Source organism: Lissotriton vulgaris, chromosome 1_1 (assembly GCF_964263255.1).
Source record: "Lissotriton vulgaris chromosome 1_1, aLisVul1.2, whole genome shotgun sequence".
Taxonomy (NCBI): Eukaryota; Metazoa; Chordata; class Amphibia; order Caudata; family Salamandridae; genus Lissotriton; species Lissotriton vulgaris.
In genome coordinates, this window is record NC_141685.1 from 1,095,201,380 (window position 1) to 1,095,227,347 (window position 25,968).

Here is a 25,968-nt window from a genome sequence, read left to right on the forward strand (position 1 = left end):
GTTACTTTTCAGGAACTGGTCGAATAAGTCCACATCCAGCCTCAGCTATGTTTAGAGTTTAAACCTTGTCTGTTGGACTGAGCAAAGATGCCGGGAGTAGGGGGGTGGTATATGGGCGGTGGCTATTACAACCAAAGTGACCCTGACTCCACCTCTTGGCCTCCGTGCAGTCTCCTTTTCAGTAGCATTGCCATCTTGGGATCTTTCATAGAGTTGCACCCAAAAGTGGAATATCCAATAAGAAATAATTTGTTCAGCGAGTAGAGTACATTTTTAGTATGTACTATATAAAAACATCCATAAATTACGCCAGTAATGTGGGTTGATGAGAATACATGGTTCAAGGTTTATTGAATTTGGTGTAGACCTCTACTGACGTCAACAAATACACGGACATAGTTTTAAAACATTGTTCGTAATACACTTAAAAACAGCTTTAAGCATTTATAATTTTAAGACATTTATTAGAATAGACTTTAAAACAATTTTAGAAAACTCTTTAAGAACTTATACAGTTGATAACAGGCAAATTCATCAGGTTGTGATTTACAGATCTTAATTAGGACTTGTGTAGAAGAGACATTGTATCTGGGACAAATAGTCCTTAAATACCACCCCTGGGCTTCTACCAGGGTTGGGTTAGGGCAAACTGTCAGTACGTGAGCTAGATCTTGTGTTCCTCCCTTGCACAAGTCACAGAGCCCCGTTGTGTTTTCAGAGTTATTCCACTTTGCTATGTATACTTTCAAAGGGAGGATTCCAACTTCAGTAGGAGAATAAAACGCCGTACCCTGTGATCTATTGAAAAATAAATGTATTGCTCAGGGGATCTATATTCTATGTTTTTTTTACGTATTCTGTATAGTGTTTTAATTGAAAACAGTGTTCTACCTCCAGGTCGAAGCGTAATCTTTGTGTCAGGTTCTTTAAAAAGAGTTTCAAATGTGCTGGTGTCCAAGTTTGTAAAAGTACTACTGTGCAGTGAGACAGGTTGAGAGCTAGATTAAGATTCTTGTTAAAAGTGTATGCGACGACTCATCTCTGAAAGTCTCCAATTTTAAAATGTGCCTTAAAGATCCAGAGTCGGCGTGTAGAAGGTGATATGCCCATCTTATTATATTTTAGATAGCCCTAGCATATGTACTAGCTAAGGAAAGCTCGAGGTGAAGTGCTTGGACCGGAACAGCTTGATTTACTTTTAAAGTTTGCGTAGAAGATTTCAATCTCCCGTTTTTACAAATTGCCAAGTTTTAATATGTATATACTCTAGGGCATATGTTAAAATGGGAGGGATTTTCGTACGATAAACCTCTAGCAAAGGTTGGAAATGCCTGTTTCCAGAAGAAGAGTATCGCCTCAGCAGTGCCCCTACATGGGCGTCTGTCTTTCGCCCTATGTGATGTAAATGGGAGGAATTCTGTAAAGTTTGGGAAACATTTTGACCTAAGTAGGTATATTTTTTAACTGACTCTAATGGTTTTCCTCCCAATGTCCAATTAAAAGGTTGGAGTCGCTTTCTCCCTCTAAAAGATACAATTTTGGTTTTCGAGATGTTTGGGACTAGAAAGTTTTCTTTTGCATAGGAATTTAGTGCATTTAAGTTTCTATGAAGTCCTATCTGTGTATGATCTAATATCACAATGTCATCAGCATACATTAAATTATGTATGTCACTTAGTGCTAATTTTGGTGGGAACGTTTTTAATTGAGTAAAATCCTCCGGTAGGTCGCTTAAATAAAGAGAGAATAACATGGTAAGCCCTTTACTCCCCCCATTTGGACTCTACACCATGAGTTGTGAGTGAATGAAGTTGATGAATCATATGCAGTTGGTTTAGTAGTTTCTCGCGATGTAAAGGAGTTATGTCGCAGGGGAGTAGGTCAGTTAATTCCAGAATGCAAGAGATGATTTGGTCTCCCTTTCCATGTGTGTTTCTAGTAGAGGATTGAGTTTCTTTTTTCCCTGAGTTTATTCTATCCTGGTATTCCTTTGACTGTTTGAAACATTTGACGCAAATGGGTTTAATTTTTTTTGTGCCCCTTTGATTTCATATGGGAGGGAATATTCATCTATATTTTGGGTTGTCTGTAAAGTTCTCATAATTTGTTCATTGCTCTGAGCTATTTGTTCGGGTGTTGGTGAGAATTTTACTTTCCTAGTCGTTCGTCTTGAGATTTTGCGCTTTGGTCTTTTTAAAATAATTTTTCCCCTTAATGGAGTTTCTCTTTTTCTTTGGCTTTAACGTAAGCTTAGATTCTTCTATAATTGAAAGACCCATAGAGTTCTTATTCTCATTTGGTATTTGAATTAATGATCCTGGCTGACTCTTCTGTTTAAAAATGTCAAAAAAGGGTATCGCGGGTTGTAGGATGCTTTCTGTCCTGGTTTCCTCAAATAATTTGCGTAGAGAGTAGACTTCTTCGTCGTTTATGTGCTTGTTTTTCAAATTTTTTTGAGGTGAATCCCTCTGTTTGAGTTGCTTTTTGCGCTTTTCCTGTAAGATGGTTAACCAATTGTAAATTTGGACATTGTTCTTCTGGAGTCGCAGTATCTTCTGGATGATTTACTATAGTTTTGGGATTTTGATTACGTTGTTTTTTTCCTGTTTTTGTCCTCTAGATATTGTAGTATTGCAGTTTGTGTTTCAAGAATAATGTCCAAATTTTCCATATTCTTCTCGAGAAGAGCCAATATAGATTCCAAGATTCTCTGTAATGTATAAAAGGTGTTAGATATAGGTTCTCTCCTATTTGGGGATTGTGATGTGTTTAAGAATGAAATTCTGACAATCGTGAGCAGTTTTCCATACAGACTGTGAAGTTAGTTGGAGTACTGTTGAGTGGTTGTGGTGTCTCCTTAGTTGCTGTAGGAGACCGTTGATGCAGGCCCAGCGAAAAGTTTATATCCGGAAGGGTAAAATCGGTTACTAAAATTGAGGGCGGAACCTCTGAAGCTATTTCGTTTCTGATTAAATTGTTCCTGGTCCCCCCCATAGTCCGCATCTTTTTTGTAGTCCTTTGCCTGTTTGCTTTTTTGTCCTACCACTGTTTGTGTGCCGTGTTTGACCTTTAATTTCACTTGGGCACAATCTGCTTCCTCTGTCTTAGTTTTATCCTCCTGTTGAATTCCCTGCTCTTCTGGTGCTGTTTGATCGGCTGTTCTAGGCGTGCTAGTGAAGAATTTTATTATATCTCCTGTTCCTGGAATTATTCTGATATGAGATGCTTTTTGTTTACTCTTTCTCGTGGATTGAGCCGTACCCTGGCTTTTCATATGCACTGTTCGAGATCTGAGTTTTTTGTAAGCCATGAGGGTCAAATGATGGGATGAGTGAAAGGTTCGCTGGTTTGTTCTTGAGGGATGCTTTTTTCGACTAACTTTCTTTCTTTGCCTCCGGCTGCTGTGGTGATGTTATCGCTATTTTACTGCTCAGGGAAGTAGCTGAGCGCGTATTGAACACATATTTTCTGGGGGACAAACACACCAAACAGACTTATGGGCAGCTGACTAAGAGCAGACTAATACCAGCTTTCCCCAGTACTATTGCCTACCAGTCTCCTAGTGCCTGGGGTACCTGCAGTTCTGGCCTCCCTTGCCTCCTTGCCTCATTAATTGCCGCAACCTTGCAGCCACTTACTAACCCTCTCCCTTTGCACCCCTGCAGCAGGACCTTGTTACAGTAAAAGCTTTAAATGAGGGGTGGCCTTAACAGAGTGAGGCCAACCTCCACAAAACCTCCTCAGACCCCCCCCCTTAAGTTTCTTGAGCCCCCCCCCCCCGGCCCCCCCACCCTTAACCCTGACGCAATATGTAGCTTTACAGGGGGATTTACGCTAATATTGGCAGATGAGCACGCTCTGCTGAGACTAGTTTGGGGAAGTTCGGCCTTACAGTGGGAGATGATAATGAGATGATAGTGAGAGCTTTTACTCTCGTTAGGTTCCGTTTGACAGCTGGCACCAGTTTCAGAGCCTCCTCTGCTGCTGCCGCTGCTCCCTTTCAGGCTTTGTTTACTGACCTCAGCGGACCCAATTTATCCAGTCCAAGAGGGTTTGCCGGTTCCTCACCAGCAGCTCTTCCCCTAATGGCGCTTTACAGCCGTATGCTGAGCAAGTGGGACACACCTAGGTGAACCGCAGGCTGCACCCGGACCTAGCCGGGCCACCTCCGCTGTCCCCCGGGGGCATGCTCTAAGCAGCAGCCGCTGAGTACGGCTCCTGCACTCGCGGCGATCGCGGTAAGAACATAGTTGGGCCGAAGGTGGTGAAAAAGAAAATTCCAGGGACCGGCTAGTTGGATTTTTTTCGGAGTGGCGCTTGCACTCGGAGAAATGAGAGCTGCGTCCCCACTGCCGGTCAAACACCTGGCCGCTGCTCTCTCCTGCTCTGCTCAGTTCTGCTTCCGGAAATACCTGTATTACAGTATACCAGAAGGAAACCTGGAATTAATGCGTCGGTCCCCATATCCACCAAGCATCAGGGTTGTTGCTGGAATAAGGTGTTTGATTCACCATATTGTAAAAATTGTGACCTAGTGCTATAATTTAGGCACATTCCTTGTGAAACTAAGAGTAAGTGCACAACACAGTTGTAAATTTACTGGGACAACTGTGCAGTATATTTTTTCCGCTAATGAAAAAATATATATTTTTTAATCTGCTCTTTTGTTTCCTTTCTTTATTCAGCTGTGCAGGCAAACAACAATAAGTATGTTTCTAGATTATGCACACTCACATACAAAAAATTACCGATTTCAATATTAGCAAACTATTATGTGGAGCCCAAGTAGTGACCCAAAGTGCAATAAAATTCGGTGTATATATCCAGTAACACAAGACCAACCTCCTTAAGAAGCATATACAAAATAGAAAGTAGAACATGCCTGAGCCCATACATTAGTTGCACTACATATGAATAGGTTCACAATAGTAGACCACTTATGTATTATTCAGCTTGGACAAGTATGTCCTCAATGATTTCCAAATGTCTCTAGGCCATGCCTACTGGGAAGGGTTGTGTCGTAGGTTTCAGATCACTCCTCACAGTCACAGGCAGTCTAGCAGCATTGCCATGGCAGTCCGTTTTATAAAAAAATGTGGGACGTTTTTCACATATCCAAGTAGCATTACACTGGGAGTTATCCGGAATTCATGTCTCGCCATGTGTTATTTGTCCCCAGAATGCAGCCTCACCAGGACAGAGCCATGCCATGTGTACAAAATCCGCTCCTTGGGCACCACACTTTTGGCACCTGGTGTCGCGCATAGACTCATATCTAGCTTTGGTCAGATGTCTTATGCAAAAATGTATAAAAATACTATATCCGCCATTAGGGGAAACCTTGGTTTGTTGGCAACAGAATTTCCACATCATATTATCACTGTCCATTCCCAGATCTACTGACCACAAATCTTGTGCCGGAGAAACCTGCTTTTCTATCAGCCGCATTACTGTGTTATGTAGTCCGGTGATTAATTTAATTAGTTTAGGAGAGGGCAGCACAATAGAAATCACACGCCACTCTGTTGGCTCAGTAGGAAAAGCTGAGCAGATTCGGCATGTTTCATGGTATATCTTTCCATAAGGGATGGTGTCCATAAGTATTTTGGTGTTTTCTCCCACATATTCCTGATATGACTTAAATTTGTGATCATTTAATAGATCCTTGAGATTTTGATGTTTGGTGCGTAGTTGTGTCATTACTGTGAGGGCCCACAATCTATCTGTAGTGGTGAATAGTGTTTGATGGAAATTAAGGGTGAGTAAAGCATCGGTAAGGCACACATGGACGGCAGCCGGGTCAAGGCCCATGTAGCACATTTCACCATATGTATCTCTTTAGAGGGTCTAGTAAAGTTTGGGTAGGGGGCATTCTGTATTGGGAGCTGGTGTACCACACCCTTCGAAGGCAATGTGGGGCGCATGTCTGCTATTTTGCATCCAGTGATAGTTAAATTGCGCCTGGGGGACTAAGCAATACACTTCAAAATGTGGCCCTGCAAAATCCCTCTGTTGTGCTGCAGTATGTTCCAGCTCATTCTAGGCTGTTTGCCTGCCCATGCCAGTTTTATCATAAGGATGTTGAGTGATAAACCTCTTGTGTAAAAGGATGGGGATATTTTGGAACAGATCTCAATCAATCCATCGGGGAATTGTAAGCGCACAACTCACCCTTGAGAGTCTCACGGCGCTGGTGGGGGGGTGGGGAGGGGGGGGGGGATGGGGAGAGCACAGATCCTATCAGCTGAAGAGCCAGGTCTTGAGGGTCCCCCTGAGGGTGTTCAGGTTGGGGGTGAGTTTGATGTCCGCTGGTAACCCATTCCATATTCTGGCTGAAATGTGGGAGAACGATCTTCCGCCTGCTCTGGCTCTGTTAATGCGAGGGGTTTCGGCCAGTGCGAGGTTAGCAGATTGGAGATTTATTTTGGGTACGTGGAAGTTTCTTCTGTTGTTGAGGTATTTGGGTATGTTGTTGTGCAGGCATTTGTAGGCGTGGATGAGGATTTTGAAGGTGATTCTCTTCTCCACGGGAAGCAAATGTAGTCTCCGCAGGTGTTGGTTGATGTGTTCGTTCCAGGGGATGTCGAGGACGAGTCTGGCTGCATTGTTCTGTATTGCCTGAAGTTTGCGGAGAAGGGACTTGTCACGCGCAGAGAGCGTGTCCATAGTCTAGTCTGCTGGTGATGAGTGCATGGGTGACTGTCTTCCTTGACTTGGGGGGGATCCATTTGAAGGTCTTTCGAAGGATGCAGAGGGTGTTGAGCATCTGGAAGTGAAGGCGTTGAGCTGTCGTTTCATGGTGAGTGATGAGTCGAGTACGATGCAGAGGTTTTTGGCATGGTCTGTGGGGGTGGGTGAGATTCCGAGGGCGGTGGCCCACCACGTATTGTCCCTATGCATAAGGGGTGGTTCCCAGGACGAGGACTTCTGTCTTCTCGGCGTTGAGCTTTAAGCAATTGTTAGTCATCCATACTGCGATGCCTTGCATTCCTTTCTGGAAGTTCAGTTTTGCGGTGGCGGTGTCTCTGGTGAGGGAGAGGATGAGCTGGGTGTCGTCGGCGTAGGATACGATGTTGAGGTCGTGTTGTCGGACGATGGCTGCAAGGGGGGCCATGTAGACATTGAAGAGTGTTGGGCTCAGTGATGACCCCAGAGGGACTCCGCAGGTGATGTCCCTGGGGACGAAGAGGAAGGGTGGCAGTCTGATCCTTTGGCTTCTTCCAGTGAGGAACGATCGGATCCAGTCTAGGGCGGTCCCTTGTATGCCTGCTTTGTGTAGAATGATGACTAGAATGCGGTGAGAGATGTTGTCGAAAGCTGCAGACAGGTCGAGGAAGATGAGGGCAGCGGAGTGGCCTTGGCCCAGAAGGGTGCGGATGTCGTCTGTTGCGGCGAGTAGGGCGGTCTCGGTGCTGTGGTTACTCCGGAATCCGATTGTGATTGGTCGAAGATGGCGTTCTCTTCGATGAACCGTCTCAGTTCTCTGTTGAAAGCTTTCTCTGCTACCTTGGCGATATGGGCCGGTAGTTGTTGAGGTCGGTGGTGTCAGCTGTGGGTTTCTTGAGCAGGGGCCTGACTTCTGCTCACTTCCAGCTGTCCGGGAAATTGCCTATTGTGAAGGTGGTGTTGATGGTTCGTTGTAGTTCTGGCGCAATGGTGTCGGCAGCTCTGTGGTAGATGTGAGGGGGCAGGGGTCGGTGGGGGCTCCTGAGTGGATGCCTTTCATAGTCGCGGCGGTGTCCTCGGTCGTGATTGGAGTCCAGTAGGTGATGATGGGTTGGCTGGTGTCTTCGGGGGGTGGGAGGCTGGCTGTGGCGTCTTGCGGATGGTCGATGAAGTTGTCATAGAGTGTTCTGATCTTGAGGTGCAAGTAGGTCCCGAGCTTGTCGCAGAGGTCTTGGGTTGGGGTAATGTCGGTGGCTTTGCTGCTTGGGTTGGTGAATTCCTGCATGATGGTGAAGAGTTCCTTGGAGTTGGTGGCGTTGGTGAGGATTTTGTTGTGGATAAAGTTCCTTTTTATTGTTCTAATTTCGTTGTGGTAGTTTGTTGTGGTGTCCTTGTAGGTTGGCTAGTCTGTTTTTTTTTTTTGGTGTTCCTACACGTCTTCTCCAAGCGTCTGCAGGTGCGTCTTGCTTCTTGGAGCTCTGTGGTGAACCAGGCGGCTTTCCTGGGGCGTTATTTGCCAGGGTTGCGTAGCGGGGCGAGTTCGCTGCCCGAGGACTCCACACCTGATCTCCAACTGTGCAGACGATGTTAGCGTCGGATACCCAGGTGGGGTTTTCTCGGGTGAGGGTGGAGTTCAGTTGCTCGTCAGTGAACCTTGCTCCAGTTCCTTTGTGGTAGGCAGGGGGGTGGTTTCGGTGCCTTGGGTTTATTGACAGTGAAGGGAACGCAGTGGTGGTCGGTCCAAGGTGGTTGCATTGTGCGGTTGAAGCAGACGCTTGAGCCTTTGGGGAAGATGGGGTCGAGGGTGTGTGTCCTGCTCTGTGTGTGGGCGTGGTGACGAGTTGGTTGAGTCCGATGTTGGCGAGGTTGTCCCAGGTGGAATTGGTGTCGCTGGGATTGTCGAGGTGGAAGTTGAGGTCTCCGATGAGTATGTAGTTAATTGATGCGACGGCGTGGGGTGCTATGAAGTCGTGATGGTGGTGGCAAAGGGTGTTCGGGGTCGGGGATGGTCTGTAGACAAGGCTTCTCTGGAGAGTGGTGTTGGGGCTGGTCCGGATCTGAAAGTGCAGGTGTTTGGCGCTGGGAAGGTTTCCCTGGAGGCGGCGGGTGCTCTTGTGGATGATGGCGAGGCCCCCTCCTCGGTGGTTTGGGTGGTCTTGTAATGTAATGTAATGTAAAGGCACATTTTTATAGCGTGGCTATCACTCCAAAGAGCATCTTGGCGCTGAGTACCGTAGCCAGATGGACTGGGCCGGCTGACTGCTGAAGTTCAGAGGACCTGCGCACTTACACTAAAGTTTTACAAGCGGTATCCGTAAGGTTGTAGATCCAGCTTTTCAGGGCTTTCCTAAACTGGCTCTCTGCGGGGATTTGCCGGAGCTGTGGTGGAAGCTTGTTCCACGCCCTAGATCCCAACACAACAAGGGATTTTCCCCCCTTGGTGACAAGCTTGAATCTTGGGATCACCAGTAAATTCAAGTTTGAGGACCTAAGGCTACGTGATGGTAAATAGCGTCTAAACCCTTTTGAGAGGTATTTAGGCCCTTGCAAATGAAAGGCCCTAAATGTGCTAATCAGTATTTTAAACAGGATGCGCTTGTGTATTGGCAGCCAATGAAGGGCGTTAGGCGCGGCTGAGGCGGACGACTTCCTTGGCCGGCCAAGGACCAGGCGGGCGGCTGCGTGCTGGACCATCTGCAGCCTGTGGAGCACAGATTTATTCGCTCCCTTATACAGGTTATTGCAGTAATCAAGCCTTGATGGTATAAGCGCAACCGCCACCGTTTGCCTTGCTGCCAGTGGAAGAAGGTAAAAAAAAATTCTAAGCCCTCTAATGATGTTAAAACACTTGCCGGCCACGGTCACCGCCTGTTGTTTAAATGACAGGGAGTGGGCAGTGGAAATGGTGTTGGGGGGAGCTTCTGCATCTTCCGGCCACCACTGTTTGGGTGAGAACAGGTTTTGATGCCCAAATGGCAAAATGTCGGTTTTGCCCGAATTACACTTAAGGTGATTGTTCCTCATCCAATCAAATGTGGCGGCAAGGCAGTTTTTAAGATTTTCTTCGGCTCCAGGCAGCTCCCTGTCCAACACTAGGATGAGCTGAGTATCATCAGCATATGATACTGTGCTGATCCGAAAAGATGAAATAAGTTCCATCAGGGGGACCATATACAGGTTGAAAAGTACAGGGCTTAAGCTAGAGCCCTGCAGCACCCCTGTTTTCAAGACTTTCTCTTCGGAGCAAAACTCTCCTAGTACGGTGACTTGCCGCCTTTGATTGAGAACATTTTTCAGCCATGCCAACACCTCTCCTGCTATCCCTGATTTTACTAGGCGGTTAATCAATATGGAATGCGAAACCGTGTCGAAAGCCGCCGATAAATCAAGTAAAGTCAGGACGGCTTTCTTCCCCTGGTCAATGGCGACCCGCAGGGTCTCCACCGTGAACAGGAGGGCGGATTCCGTCGAGTGCTTGGCCCTGAATCCTGACTGATTGGTATGCAAAATGTCATTGTCCTCTAAAAACTTGGTAAGTTGTTTATTTACAAATGCTTTTGTCAGTTTGAATAATGCTGGAAGCAATGAAATGAGACGAAGATTCGAAAGAGTTGCCGGGTCAGCTAAAGGTTTTTTCTGTAAAGGCTTTACAGCTGCGAGTTTCCATTCGCTGGGGATCTCGGCGGAGGACAGTGAGAAATTGATGATGCCATTAATAATTGGATTCACCTCGTCAACTAAAGCTCGTAGAAGCACCGGGGGGCAAGGATCAAAAGGCGAGCCAGACTTGCTCGATAGAATGGCCTGGCGAGACTCTTCTAAATTAATAGGGCAGAACGTTTTAAAACAGACAGTCTTAATGTCCTCCCTGTTCACCCCATCCGGGGAGGGAAGCACCGGTTGGGGAAAATCTTTAATGATGTCTTGTATTTTTTGCTCAAAATAGTTGGCAATGGAATTGCAGAGAGTCAAAGAGGGCGGGATGTCCTGCGAGAGCACTCTGGGGTTCCTGAAACTATTTACGATCCTAAAGATCTCTTTCTGTCTATTATTAGCGGAGGAAATAGCTTCCAAATAATATACTTTTTTGGAAAGTTTAATCGAGGCATGATACCGCCTCCGAGCCGCTTTATAGGTGTTGCGGTCATCAACCTCATAGTTTCGGCGCCACCTCCGTTCCAACACTCTAATTTCACCTAGTTCCTCCTTTAAGGAGAGCGAAAACCAAGAGCAGATATTTTTTTGACTCCGTGTAAGTTGTCTGGGCCTATGGGGTCCATGGGTCCACTGAGTTCAGTGATCCAATCGCAGAAGCGTTTATTATCTGTTAGGGTGTGGCCAGTCAATATGGGTTTGCTATCTTTAGCTCTCCCTGGAAGGTCTGGGTTGGTGAGTAGCTTTTTCCAGCCCGGTTTGGCACGCCCGCCTGCTTTAGCAAGGCCTTTCCCTAGAACATTGCCTTCAACCACAAGGTCAAACGGAATGAATTTGTGGTCTGTCCATGTTTGTACGCAAGGGGGTTTAACCTTCAAGGTACCTAAGTTGGAACAAATACAATCGAGCATATGGCCCGCTTTTTCCATAATCACGGGTTAACAGGGTTAGCCCGAGGACGTTGATTATGTCCATGAAACAGGCCGCCCCTGGATCAGTCGGGGAGTCAAGGTGAAGGTTTAAATCACCTAACAGCGTAAAGTTGTCAAATCTAAGAGTAAGATCGCTGAGTACCTCCCCAATGCTCTCCAAGAATTCTTTAGTTTGATCAGGTGGGCGATAGACCAAAGCACCTGAGAAAGTAAAGGACTCATGAATCTGTAGACAAAAGGCCATACTTTCTGCCCCTTTGATATCTGGTAGTTCATGGGCGGTGCACTTCAAGGTGTCCCGATAGATGATTGCAAGCCCCCCCTCACATTGCTCCTGCCTGTCCAATCTTTGAATTAAATATGCTTGCGGGAGGGCCAATGCAATGTCTGGATTACACCAGACCTTTAACCAGGTTTCCGTAATAAGGAGCCAGTCCAGATCGCCTTCTGTAATAAGGTCAAAAATGTGTAACGCGTTCTTACACATTGACCTGGCATTTATAAGCCCTCCTCGAAGTACGATAGGCCACATCTTCCCTTTAAGGGCTTGGTCGGGAGCAAACCCTGCCTTACAATGCCGACAGCAAACTAGTCCTTCCCACTTATCTGGTTTTAGGGCCTCATGACACTGAGTTGCATGTTTATTCAGGGATAATATAAAATCCATGGTCAGACCTTGTTTCGGGGGTAATTGAGCAGCGTGCTCGACCCTCGACCCGGCCGCGGCACAGACGGGCTTTCCTTTGGCGCGCCTTTGGCGCGCCATCAGTGCGCCCACTGCGCGACGGCCCCATGCAATCATTAAATAGGAGGCTGATAAGGGTCCTAGTGTAACCACTAGACCGTCACCTCCTCCAAAATGGCCCCCGGAAGTGAGTGTGCTTCACTCCCTCTATACCGCGCTACCTGGCTCCCTACACAACAAACAGCACAAGCTGCGATGGAACGGAGAGAGAGGCGGTGCCCAAAAGCAGTAGGTTCCCCAAAATGAAATTTTACAATACTGTGCCTACAACATAAATTTCAAAGGTTTAAACAGTATGCTGTGCAGAATATTATTCATTCAAACAACAGACAAAGCGGCGATTTATAAAAGCAGAATTAGGCAGTTGTACCAGCCGCGGCTTCAGCAGCGTGGCAGGGACTTCCGTGTCAGTATTACTGCTACGGAACAAGATTCCTCGCCCTAAATAGGAGGCTGATAAGGGTCCTAGTGTAACCCCTAGACCACAGCTTTCCAAACTATGTGGCGCGACACATTACTGAGTCGCGCCCCAACCGGAGGTGTGTCACGTGATGCGAGCTGCAGGGGCTCTTAGAAGGGGCGAAGCAACAACAAAGCCCCATTAACATGCACCAGGTCTTTTAACGACCCGTGAAGTGCTCGGGTGCGGCTGTGAGCGGTCCCGGACGCCTCACACGATGGGGGGGGGGGGGGGGGATGTGGGGGGGGCGGGGTGGTGGGGGATCACCTTGTCAGTAAAACATGCAAACTGTGAAATATACTCCCAAAGAAAATAAATACGAGCATTCTGACACATGCACGACACCAAAACTCAACAACTGTAGATAAGACTTCAGCCCACACCCTTCTCATATCCATGTGCTACAGAAGTAGTAAGGGTCCACTTCAACATCTGGGGTCCTGGCAAGGGGTGAGGAAGCATTGTACAATGGACACTTTATAAACAAATAGGAAACCTGTGCAGTAGTAAAATAGGAATTACACAATTTCCCTCCACATACATAATTATTGTACACAGTATGTACACGTACAGTTAAGAACATTAGAGCAAGCTAGCACTGTATCTGCTTCCCGTATATCAGTTCAAAGTATCTAAAGGCAATGCTCCTTAAACAAAGACGGCCATGTCTCAATCTTAAAGCGCCAAGTGACCGGATGGCTGGCTTTTCATTCATTCATTCAAATTGACGTCATCTTTTTTTTTTGCAATTACTTTATGTTTCTTCTTTTCTCCAGTGGTGAGGAAATAATTAAGAAATGAGGTTGGAGAAAATATGTTTGCTCTATTCATTATCGTATGTGGAAAAAGTAGCAAAATGTGTTTGCTCTATTTTCTTTAGCACAAGTACAATGTTTTCACAGTACTACCTTCAGTCCACTTCGTGTCTTTACATTAAGGGCCTTGTCCTACCAGTGCCTATCACCTCTTCATGCCATGATAAAAGACCATGTCTGCATACAGCACCCAAAAAAGCTTTATCCCGCTCAGGGCCTCGTCAGAGGAACAAAATCTTCCTTGCAATTAGGAAACCCTTGCTCTTAACTGCATCTGGGGAGCGGGAGGGAGTAAGACAGAGAGGGAGTGAGACAGAGAGGGAGGGAGTGAGACAGAGTGTGGGAGGGAGACAGAGAGGGAGGATGACAGAGAGAGAGAGAGAGACAGACAGAGGGTGCCAGACAGGGAGAGGGACCAAGAGTGAAACAGAGAGAGTGAGACAGAGGGAGACAGAGGGAGAGAGAGAGAGAGAGACAGTCAGAGGGAGTGAGCTAGAGAGGGAGTGAGACAGAGAGGGAGGGAGTGAGACTGAGTGAGTGAGGGAGACAGAGAGGGAGGATGACAGAGAGAGAGAGAAAGTGAGACAGAGGGTGCCAGCCAGTGAGAGAGAGACAAAGAGTGAAACAGAGAGAGTGAGACAGAGGGAGAGAGAGAGAGACCGTCAGAGGGAGTGAGCTAGAGAGGGAGTGAGACAGAGAGGGAGTGAGACAGAGAGGGAGTGAGACAGAGAGAGAGGGAGTGAGACAGAGAGGGAGGGAGTGAGACAGAGTGAGGGAGGGAGACAGAGAGGGAGGATGACAGAGAGAGAGAGAGAGACAGACAGAGGGTGCCAGACAGGGAGAGGGACCAAGAGTGAAACAGAGAGAGTGAGACAGAGGGAGACAGAGGGAGAGAGAGAGAGAGACAGTCAGAGGGAGTGAGCTAGAGAGGGAGTGAGACAGAGAGAGAGACCAAGAGTGAAATAGAGAGAGTGAGACAGAGGGAGAGAGAGAGAGATAGTCAGAGGGAGTGAGACAGAGAGGGAGTGAGACAGAGAGGGAGTGAGACAGAGAGGGAGTGAGACAGAGAGGGAGTGAGACAGAGAGGGAGTGAGACAGAGAGGGAGTGAGACAGAGAGGGAGTAAGACAGAGAGGGATTGAGACAGAGGGGGATTGAGACAGAGGGGGATTGAGACAGAGGGGGATTGAGACAGAGGGGGATTGAGACAGGGAGGGAGGGAGGGAAACAGCCCGAGGGAAAGGCCACCTCCGCCACTGATTCCCTCACTAGTACCCTTTAACAGTGCCCCTCAAGTCTCTGTGCATGGGGTGTGTGTGTGGGGGTGTGTGTGTGGGGGTTGTGTGTGTGTGGGGTGTGTGTGGGGGCGTATGGTGGGGTGTGTGTGTGTGTGGGGTGTGTGTTGGGTGTGTGGGGTTTTGTGTGTGGGGTGTGTGTGGGGTGGTGTGTCTGTGGGGTGGTGTGTGTGGGTTTGTGTGTGGGGTGGGGTGTGTGTGTATGGGGTGTGGCGCCCGAACCCACCATAGGTGGTTCGGGCTCGCTTGCTACGTTTCCTCACGTTGCCGTGTCCCTAAACATTTTTTCACAAAAGGGTGTGTCACCAACATGAAAAGTTTGGAAAGCTGTGCCCTAGACCGTCACCTCCTCCAAAATGGCCCCCGGAAGTGAGTGTGCTTCACTCCCTCTGGATCTTGTGTCTGTCTGGGATGGTGGTGCTGATGTCTGGTGCGGAGGCGGCATTGGTCCAGGTCTCAGTGAAGAAGGCTATGTCAGGCGAGAGAGAGTCGAGTAGGCTCCAGATTTCCGGGGCGTGTTTGTGTAAGGAGTGCACGTTGAGGATGATGCATCTTAGGGTGTCGTTGTAGCCGATGTCTGTGGTTCCGGGAGTCGGGGTGGAGGAAAAAGACTGACGGCAGTGGTGGCAGGAGAACTGCCCGTGGGTCAAGGCCGGCGAGGCCTGGAGGCAGTCTCTGAGTCTTCCGGGGTTCAGTGCGTGGAGGTCGTCCTTGTCATAGCGGTGGAAGGTCGAGGATCCAGGGTTCCTGGCGCTGGTCGGGTTGCGGATGGGCTTGCCTTAGGCGAGCCTTTGGTGCGCCAGCGGCACAGGCGCTGCGCAGCAGCCGCCATAAAATAGGGGAGGGGCGGGACTGGAGTAGGGAGGTAGGAGCGGGTTCTGTGTGGGGGCGGGGCTGCAGAGGCAGCAGCGGCGGAAAGGCTGAATCAAATTTAAAGCTACCCAAAAAATTAGAATGGCAGTCAGTGCAGTGAAGAAAATTAATCAATACTCAGGCTAAGTATGTGAGCAGGGAGGCAATGGAGGGCACCAGGCGGGCTGGGACTGTAACGCCTCTGGGTTGCGTTGAGCTGCTGCCGCGAACACTCCGACTGGAGGGCTCTTGAGTGGAGCTGATGCGGCGCTGAGAGCAGAGCTGCTGGAGAGATTGTTGGCCTGGACCAAAGGTATATAGTAGTGTTGGTAATATCACCATTTTCTCCTTGATGCTGTTCTGCCTGCTAGTTTGATCCATCTATCCAGCTGTGTACTAAGGATCGCCGTATACTGCCCATGGTTTATTGCAAAATTATCTGTATATCAGTAGGGTAGCGTATTTCCAGGGTCTGTCTGCCATTGTAATGGATAGTGTAATGTGGGCTGTGTTATGGCGGACGTGGGTGGAACCATGATCGATTTTTGACCAGTTGATCTGGAGACCAGACCAGCGTTCATATTGTATAATCTCTTTCGTAATTGGATTTAAGTTCACCCCATGATCTCATATCACAAGTAGGGCATCATCTGCATACATTGACAAAAGTGTAAAACGAAACCCCATGTTGATTTCCCCCTCTGATGATGATAATTCTTGAAGGATACATGCTAGGGGTCTCCATTGTGAGAGCAAATAATATTGGGGATTAAGGGACATCCCTGCTGGGTTCCATGACTAACCTGCAACACTGCTGACAGTCCGCATTTTACCCGTACTTGTGCTAGAGGGTCTGTATATATATATCAGCTTGATCCATTACAACTTAGCACTCCTTCGGCCCATTCTTTTTAGCACTGAGCCGAAAGTTCCATTCAATTTGTTGAATACCTTAGCTACATCTAGAAAGGTGGACACCACCGGTAGGTTTGGGGCTATTTGATGTGTGAGAATAGCATGAATGCGTAAATGATATGTAGTAGATTTACCCGGTATAAAACCAGATTTATCCAGCCCCACCAAGTGTGGCAGTAGGGGCAACAACCTGTTTGCTAATATCTTAGTCAATATCCTGCTGTCCATATAAATGACGGTATGACAGTGTACAGGGGTTTATCTGGTTTAAGAAGATTTATTCCTATGGTTTCCCTTATGGATTTTGGGAGTCTCCCCACCATATAACTCTTGTCATAGACCTCCAAGAGCAGAGGGGAAAATCTCCTTTATAAAATTCGGCCCGGAGACCATCGCTTCCAGGTGCACTTCCATTTTTGAGCTGTTTAATGGTGGACATTATTTCTTGTATGGTAGACAGTTGGCATAATAGTGCTCGCTCTTCAGTTTCTAGCCAAGCTAATACTGCCCATTCTAGGTATCTGTGTATGTCTGTATAAGAAAGGGCCCTCTTTTTGCATGGTTGCCCCCACTTTTTGCCAAACTGTTGATGTACTTTGACCGAGTGTGCCCTAGGTTCCTGCCAACCAGGTACCCAGGGCCTATGTTCTTTCCTTAAACTGTACTGATTCAAAACCCAATTGATACTCTTTAGCTAATTGTAAGTCCCTTGTAACTGGTACCATAGGTACCTAGGGCACTGTGGCCAGGGAAGGCCTGTAAGGGCTGCAGCACTTATTGTGCCACCCTTAGAGGCCCAGTACCTTTACACGCACACACACACACTGCCATTGCAGGCTGCATGTTTTGGTGCTGAACTAAGTGAAGAGTCAACATGGCGCACAACACTGTGTGCCATGCCTAAAAGCCACTGCCCTGGCATAGGTAAGCCAATCCTCTAGCTGGGTGCACTATACCAGTGTTGAGGGTACAGTTGCATGAGCCCTGTACCCCTACAGTGTCTAGGCCAATTCTTAAACAATGTAAGTGCAGTAATACCCTGAAGAGTATATGGTGCTGGGAGTTTGTCATTACGAACTCCACAGCACCATAATGGCTATACAAAAAAATGGGAAGTTTGGTATCAAACATCTCAGCACATTAAACCCACACTGTGTGGGATTTAATGAAAAATTCCCTCAGAGGGCATCTTTGCCCCCTGAAAAACGACCTAACTCTAGTGTCCAGACATGTTTCTTTCCCCCTTGGTCGGGAGCCTGCTGCTCTCGGGGGTCTCAAATAATGCACATCCTGGGACGAGGTGCCAAGCCTCCTCACCCAGGATGGGCAAGGTCCACGAAGGGCGAGCTTTAAGGGCTTGCAGCCTTTGTGAGCCACCCCAGCCATTTGCTGCTTCCAGCAACTGGTCCCCACCGGTTCTGACCCCCACTTTGGGCTGGAGAATTGGCGGGAAAACCAAGTGAAAAAGGGAGGTGTACCCACCTTTGCCAACCCTACCTCTCAGGTGGGGGAGGCGAGATGAAGCACAACTCTCAATCCCCACCATCTTGCAGATGGGGGGACCCAGCCAACCAGAGAGGCATATGCCCCCCTCCCACTAAAGGATGGCATAATAGGGGGTGTACCCACCCCAAGGAAGGGACCCAGTGGTTCCGACCTTTACCTACCTGTAACGCCCCTAAATCTAGTATTTAGGGGAAACACCAAACCTTGCCTTCTCAGACAAGAACCGACCAGAAGAATGACCGAAGAAGCGTGCTGAACTAAAAAGAGGAGTATGCCCACTGACTTGGCCCCATCCCTACCGGCCTGTCCCCAGCTCGAACCTGCTCAAGCAAAATCCTGGTGTGTCCTGCAGCCAGCAGCCCTCAAGAACCCGGAGGACCTGCCCTGCCTGCCCAAACCAAGACTTTGTCTCCTGTGAGAACAGGATTGTTCACCCACAGACTCTGGCTCCCGATAAATCTGCAAGTCTGCACCCGTTGCCCAAGGCCCGAGTTTGAGTGGCCCAACCCAAAGAGGAGGTCTCCCCAGCGATCCTGACCTGAGATCTGGTGATCACTGGCTTGCCTCGAATCTCCAATCAATGACTGTAGTCCCTTTCTGGAGGATCCCCTGACTGCGACCGGATCTGGTAAGAAAAACCCGACGCATAAAGACAACCTAGCACCTGATGTCCCAGGTCCTTGGGCAGCCCACCGACGGTATCCCAGCACCCCCATTTAAAAAAAAAAAATTCTTTATTGGCATTTTCATATAGGTACATCACATATAATTTACAACAACAAAACCAACTCGGTGTATAGTTGACAAATATATAGCAGTGCAGAACACACATTTGTGACATAAATCAAAACTTGCTCATCAGAGCGATGCGACCCTTATACATTGAAACAGAATAATCTCAAAATTCGACAGTAGGACACATCAGTGTGTTCCCATTACCCCACCCATGCACTTATCGATTTCGCACATTAAGAAAATTACACCTCTCCAGTCTGGGCGATTACATCCCCAACATCCTCAAGTACACATGTCCTCTCATGAGCCCAGGTAAGGAACGGTTCCCAAATCTCTCTCGGTCTAGAAGTGGGCAGCATTAATTCCCAGAATGTGGAGAGCTGGACATGACAGTAAGTAACCTCCCTGATCCATTCTGTGATCTTCCTCCCCCAATGTACAGCAATTTGGTGTTTGGCGAACAGGAGAAAGAGGGCGTGCAGTTTACGCTTCTTTACATTTGTATCCCTGACATACCCTAACAATACCACTATTGGAGAGGGTGTTAGCTCTAATCCTAGGATTTGATTGATAGACATGAAAATGTGAGTCCAATAGTCAGCTAGTTTCTGGCAATCCCATGCCATATCTAAGAAGGAGACGATCTTCTATAAGCCCCATTCGGTGTAAGCTGAGGAGTGTTCTATAATACCCATGGAGAAACTTGGAAGTGAATCAAGCAGAGCCTGTAATTAGGGGATAGTTCAGTCAATTGGGTGCAACAGTAGGTCCACTGGTCTTCAGTCAGCGGGGGGGGGGGGGGGGGGGGCATTAGTTCTGCATTCCATTTATGTAGGCACCGTCACCGGGGCGTCAGCTTGCATATGCGTATAGAGCCTGGTGATGAGTCTACGTGGCGAAGGTGGACGAAGCAAATTTTCCAGAACCGCTAAAGTGGGCGGTTGGGTAGGGAAATCAACATGCATGCTGGCGACATGCGGCCAGTATCTTATGGTAGAGGAATGTCTCCCCAAAGGGTACTTTCTGACCTCCCTGCGCTGTCGGGATCCTCGAAACACACCCCCTGGGTAAAGGTCCGCAAATGTATGAAGTGATATCGTCTTTGCAACCTTTTTGTTTATCTCATCCCTAATATTAGGCAACATTGGATTCTGCACCAGAGGGATGGAGGGGGCATATAGCACCCTGGCGCCTGCTGTTTGTCTCAGCCCATCCCAAGCCCATCTCAGAGGAGGCTATTCCATCCGTAGGTCTTCTGTATTCTGATATACCGCCACCTGTAAAGGGACCGGCGCCACCGCTTCTGTCTCTACAGCCACATGTGGCTGAAAAGGCGTGGGATGGACCCAATAGTGCAAAAATTGTGCCTGTGCACATAGGGCGTACAACTTCATATCAGGGGCACCCATTCCACCCTGCTTGAGCGGGAGAGATAGTAGCTCCCATGAAACTCGGTCCTGCCACCTGCCTACATCAAGGATAATAACAACAAGCGTATTGTTATAAAAAAGGGTTGTGTAAGTATAATTGGCAGATTTACAAAGAGATATAAAAATGTAGGTAGCAATCTTCCCTGCCAGCGACAGGGGCAGTTTAGCCCATATGGCAACTTTCTCCTCCAACCAAGTGATGGCCCTGCCGTAGTTCAGATTCCATACTTCCTGCAAATCCCTAGTGATCCAGATTCCCAAGTACTTCACCTTCTCATCTTTCCAATGTAACGAGAACTCAGAAGTCCATTCGCACGTATCGTAGCCGATGGTCCTGTGTGTAGCAACCTGCTCCATCTGACAAACAGAGGGCCAAACCCCATACGCTCCAGAATTTTAAACAAAGAGGGCCACTCAAGCGAGTCGAAAGCTTTTGTCGCGTCCAAAAACACAGCCGCCCCCTGCACATCGTGGACGAAGAAGACTGTTCTGTGGTTATGTGAGGTAGACATACCGGGTATGAAGCCCGACTGGTCCGGTAGGGCTATTAGGGGGAGCATGGGTTGCGGTCTATTCTATATTAGTTTTTCCAATTTTTTAACATCCACATTTAGAAGTGACAGCGGTCTGTATGAATCTAAGTCGGTATCTAATTTCCCTGGTTTTAACAACGTTATAATTATAGCTTCTTGCATTGTTTGTGGTAAGATACCCATTTCATAGGCTTCGTCATAGACTAGGTGCGAGTTCTTCTGCATAGGCCTTTATAAAAGGCGGTCTTCAGTCTGTCCGACCCAGGGGCCTTATCCAATGGTAAGCTTTTAATTACTGCCATCACGTCCTCCACCATAAATGGTAGGTGCATATATTCCCTGTGTCAGTCGTTAAACCAAACCAATGCTAGGGAGTCCAAGAATGTCTGCATGCCCGCCGGGCATTCGGTTTGCGTGGCTGTAAATAAATGGGCATGAAATGAGGATAATTCCTCAAGGACCACTGCTGGACCTCTGGTCACCTCACCTCTGCTATTTATCATTTCAGGGATATAGACAGTTGATCTTGGTTTCTTAAGCATGCCCGCAAGCGTCCATCCAGGTCTGTCCCCCCTCACCGTATCCACGTGCCTCAGCATATTTCCCAAGGAACTTCACCTCCCTCTGTGCCTCTTCATCATATTCTAACATATGTGAGTATCTGACCTACGAGTGCACGATCCTGCTCCTAGTCCTGTTTGAAACTGCGCTGGCTTATCGTTCTGATCTAGCTCTTTTAAATGTAACTTGCCGCTTTTTATTAAATCCGTTTGTGTAATATTTTTAAATTTATAGCGCTGACATTGTGTGAGCATTTTCTTTACTTACATTGTTAGGATTTCAGTTCTGTGCCCTTAGCGTTCGGCCCCAGCGGTCACCGGAAGTGAGGCGGGGCCGCATTGCACCGGGGTTGACGCTCTAGCCCTTTGCTCGCCCGCCCGTATTAATTTGGAGCTGGGAGGCGAGCGCAGCTGTATGTGAGTATCTGACCTACGAGTGCACGATCTTGCTCCTAGTCCTGTTTGAAACTGCGCTGGCTGATCGTTCTGATCTAGCTCTTTTAAATGTAACTTGCCGCTTTTTATTAAATCCGTTTGTGTAATATTTTTAAATTTATAGCGCTGACATTGTGTGAGCATTTTCTTTACTTACATTGTTAGGATTTCAGTACTGTGCCCTTAGCGTTCGGCCCCAGCGGTCACCGGAAGTGAGGCGGGGCCGCATTGCACCGGGGTTGACGCTCTAGCCTTTTGCTCGCCCGCCCGTATTAAACGCCGTGATGAGGCGTGCGCGCAGCGGACGCGCGCAGCGGGCGCGCCGTCTGCCGCCGAAGGAGCGCCAAAGGAGGGCCCGTCTGTGCCCGTCCGTGCACTGGCCGGGCACAGGGCCATGACTCCTGGCCGTTTGTCTTCCAATTCTGTCCCTTCTGTAACACTTCGGTATACATCTGCAGATCTTAGGACTCTAAATGCTCCCTCTTGTGAGGCTGCGCATTCCTGGGTGGTCACTGACAGTCGGTTTAGATCTTGCCCTTTTTGTAATTATCAACTTAATAGTCCTGTTCCCCCGCCTACACAACCCTGTAATGAAATTAAGATCATTCAGGCGGGCCTGATCAACGCTAGATCACTGGTGTGCCATACGGCTGAGGTCTTTGACCTATTAGCAGAAAATGATTTTGATCTACTCTTTGTCACCGAGACCTGGATGACCGACTCCTGCTCACCGGTAGTCGAGTTAGCTATCCCCTGTGGTTTTAGGATCTGCAGAGCAGATCGCAGAGCAGATGTGGGAAGAGGTGGAGGGGTCGCCGTGATCTATCGGGATCACTGGACTCTCACCTGCGAACGTCTGGATGACATGAAAGAGGCAGAACTTCTCCATTTTTGCTTGGAGCTTAGTCTGCATTTTACCTTAGGTGGCACGTTAGTGTACCGTCCCCCAGGCTATGTTGGAAACTTTATCGGATCCCTGGAGGAGGTTATCGTGCCACGAGCTTTACGGTTCTCCCGTTATCTACTGCTGGGCGATTTTAACATTCATGTGGATTCTGAGAATACCACTGAAGCTACCCATCTCAGTGAGACTTTTAGCATGGCTCACCTCTCTCAATGGGTGGATGCCCCTACACATGCGGGAGGTCACGTTCTTGACTTGGTATGTACCAACTTTGACATCAGTCTGTCCCCCCCGATGCCTATGTTGTGGTCCGGCCACTGCCTGATTAAGTTCGCTTGGCAGTTAGATGAGGATCTGAGGAAAATTCCTTCTCTGGTACATCGCCCACGGATTAATCTGGTGTCCCTATCTGAGTCCCTCTCCGACACCCGTCCGGTTCCAATGATGGAGTTGGAAGCGACTGTTGACGCATTCAATCTTTGGATAGCGAATGGTGCCGCTGCCTACACTAATGTGGGGGGTGTCCGTCGGATGCGATCAAGACCCTCACAACCATGGTTTACGCATGCTCTGCGGGAACAGAGGCTGCTCTGTAAGAAATTAGAGCGAGTCTGGAGACAAGCTTACCTGCCAGCCGAAAAGAAGTCCTTACGCGCAGCTCAAAAGGACTATTACGCTGCGATTAAGACAGCTAAAAGCAAGTATTATTCGGACAGAATTGAGAAGGCGGATAACAACAGTAAAGAGATCTTCTCAATCGTCCAAAATTTTCTATCTCCATGTGCTGCCCAACCCCGGCTCCCCTCTTCCGCTCAATGGTGTGAAGAATTGTCTTGTTACTTTACGGACAAAATTGCAAAAATTCAACTGGACCTAGAAGTGGCTCAAAACTCCTCTATGATTCCATCTGCCCTTTTATTATCGGATAGACGATGTTTAGAGGATCAGTTTGTTGCTTTCCTGCCGGCCTCGGAATCGGACATACGGCAAATCCTGGCAGCGTTAAAGTCCGGATCTCCTTCAGACCCTTGCCCAGCCAGGGTTTTGGAAGGGATAGCGGATATTATTAATCAAGAGGTGACTCAAATCATTAACCTCTCCCTTTTCACGGCCTTGATTCCGAGAAGTTGGAAGGAGGCAAAACTGCTTCCTCTGTTAAAAAAGGCTGGTCTAGACCCAGCAATGCCATCGAGCTATCGGCCCATCTCACTGTTGCCAGCTCTGGCGAAGGTGTGCGAGAAGGTGGCTTTTAAACAGCTGGATAGCTTCATTGAGTCCTCCCACGCCCTACACCCTGCCCAGTCAGGGTTCAGAGCGGCTTACAGCACCGAGACAGCACTAGTTGAGGTCTCGGAGGCAGTTCGAGAGTGCTTGGACGGGGGTGGCAGAGCGGTCCTGGTTTTATTGGACCTCTCTGCCGCCTTCGATACGGTGCCCTATGCCTTGCTTATTGCAAGACTGCGAGCCGTCGGCATTTTAGGGTTGGCCCTTGACTGGTTGTCATCGTTTTTGAGCGATAGAACTCAGCAGGTCTGGATGCCCCCCTACTCTTCGGCCCCGAAGAAACTGACAACTGGAGTTCCGCAGGGTTCTACGTTAAGCCCTTTATTGTTTAACGTCTATATGACCCCTCTACTTTATCTGGCGGAACAGCTGGGAGCCAAGATAATAGCCTACGCAGATGACACACAGTTGTTATTCACCTGGCCTAAGGGTGTGTCTGATCCATCAGCAGTCCAGTATTGTCTGTCGGAAGTATTTCGGTGGCTGGCACAAGTCCAACTTAAGTGCAACGAAGACAAGTCCGAGGTCCTGTTCTTTGGCTCTTTTCCTGACAACTTCAAGGATCAGATTTGGCCCCCGGACCTGCCCTGCCCTACTGTGATGGGAGGCCCAGCCAAGAATTTGGGGGTCTGGTTCGGTCAGGATCTGAAGTTCTCGGATCATATAAAAAGGAGCGTGCGAAGCCACTTACGAAGTCTGCATTGGCTCCCAGTGCCACACCGAATCTTGTTTAAAATTCTTGTGTTGGCATTCAGAGCAGTTCATGGCCAGGGACCGACATATTTGCAGAAACGGTTTTCATTCTATACTCCCAATCGTGCCCTACGATCGGCCAATCAATGTCAATTGACCATTCCAAAATACAAATACGCCCGATTGGGAGGCCAATCAATTTCAGTTAAGGCAGCTTCTGCTTGGAATGCCCTCCCCTTGTTCCTTAGAGCCTCGCCGACCATTACTGTTTTTAAGAAGGAACTTAAGACTCATCTGTTTAATGCTCCACTCTAAAAGATCGTTCTGGTCTGAACCATCACTCCTGCTGTCAAATCACTCACCGCGCCAGGATACCCCGTGGTAATAGAGCGCGCTATAAAAGTTTTAATAAACATAAACATAAACAGTTTGTCCTTCAACTGAGCTAGAAGCTTGGGCGTGTCTTCAGAATAAAACCGTGTCTACAAATCTTGTATGTGGGTCTTTATGCTCTTCAACTTGTGCCTTATAGCTTTGAGTACACCAGCTTGTCTAGATATACAATGGCCTCTGATGAGCACTTTAAACGCCTCCCATAATGAGGCCTCAGTGTCAACCGTACCAGTGTTAAGAGTGAAATAGTCAACTATATCAGTACGGATTTCCTCTCGAAATGCCTCATCTAACAGCGCATGAGGAGGTAGCCTCCAGGAAAACGCCCTCTGCCTGCTTTCAGGAAGGGCAATTTTTAAAAAGGCAAGGGGAGTGATCAGATAACGTTCTTGGCAGGAGCGACACCTCCACTACCCAGCTGGCCATATCCCTAGTTGTGAGCCAGTAATCTAGCCGAGACCAGGCCTTTCGATGTTCAGAGAAACATGAGCCCTCGCTAGTGAGTGGGTTCTGCCTGCGCCAAACATCAAACAAGTCTCCGTCGTTCAATAAAGTATTTAGAATTTTGCTAGCTGCTGGGTGGTGTGTCCTCGCTGTACCCTGTCTATCCAGCTCGTCATTTAAGACAGCATTGAAATCCCTTCCCCATAGGATCGTGGTGCATCCAGTTGCCTCAACCTTTGCCCATATATCCTGAAAGAAACTCGGAGAATCTATATTTGGGCCATATATCGCTACCAGTTGACAAGTGTTGATAGGTACACCTTAACACATTACGTTTAGGGACCCTATTTTTCCACCCCATTTTTAATGTTACCACCTAGAGGCAGGAATAAAGTTTATTGAAAGCCTACTGGGCAGGTATTTTTAAACACATCACCTAGTCCACTCCACTATCACACCCGCACCACACATAGTCCATTATAAGTGCTCCTACGTAATTCGCAAGTCGCAGCACGCCCCAGCCCGTAGAGGACTGGGATGGCCCCAATGATGAAGCATGTCACCATGGGGCAACCCTGGTGAGTGAGGGGACACCAAGAAAAAGAGCAATTTCTTCTTTTTCTATCTACTATACCATCCAGAACAACCCCATTGAGCGTTGGGAATGGATTTATAGTGACCGGCTAGGCTCTCAGGTATCTGGTAACAGAGACCTTAT

General features: G+C 48.0%; 1 protein-coding gene across 1 annotated transcript in view; it reads left to right on the top strand.

Annotated features, from left to right (window-relative positions):
- The window catches only part of DESI1 (desumoylating isopeptidase 1), a 76,847-nt gene that overhangs the window by 21,273 nt on the left and 29,606 nt on the right, over positions 1 to 25,968 (top strand). The window lies entirely within an intron of this gene.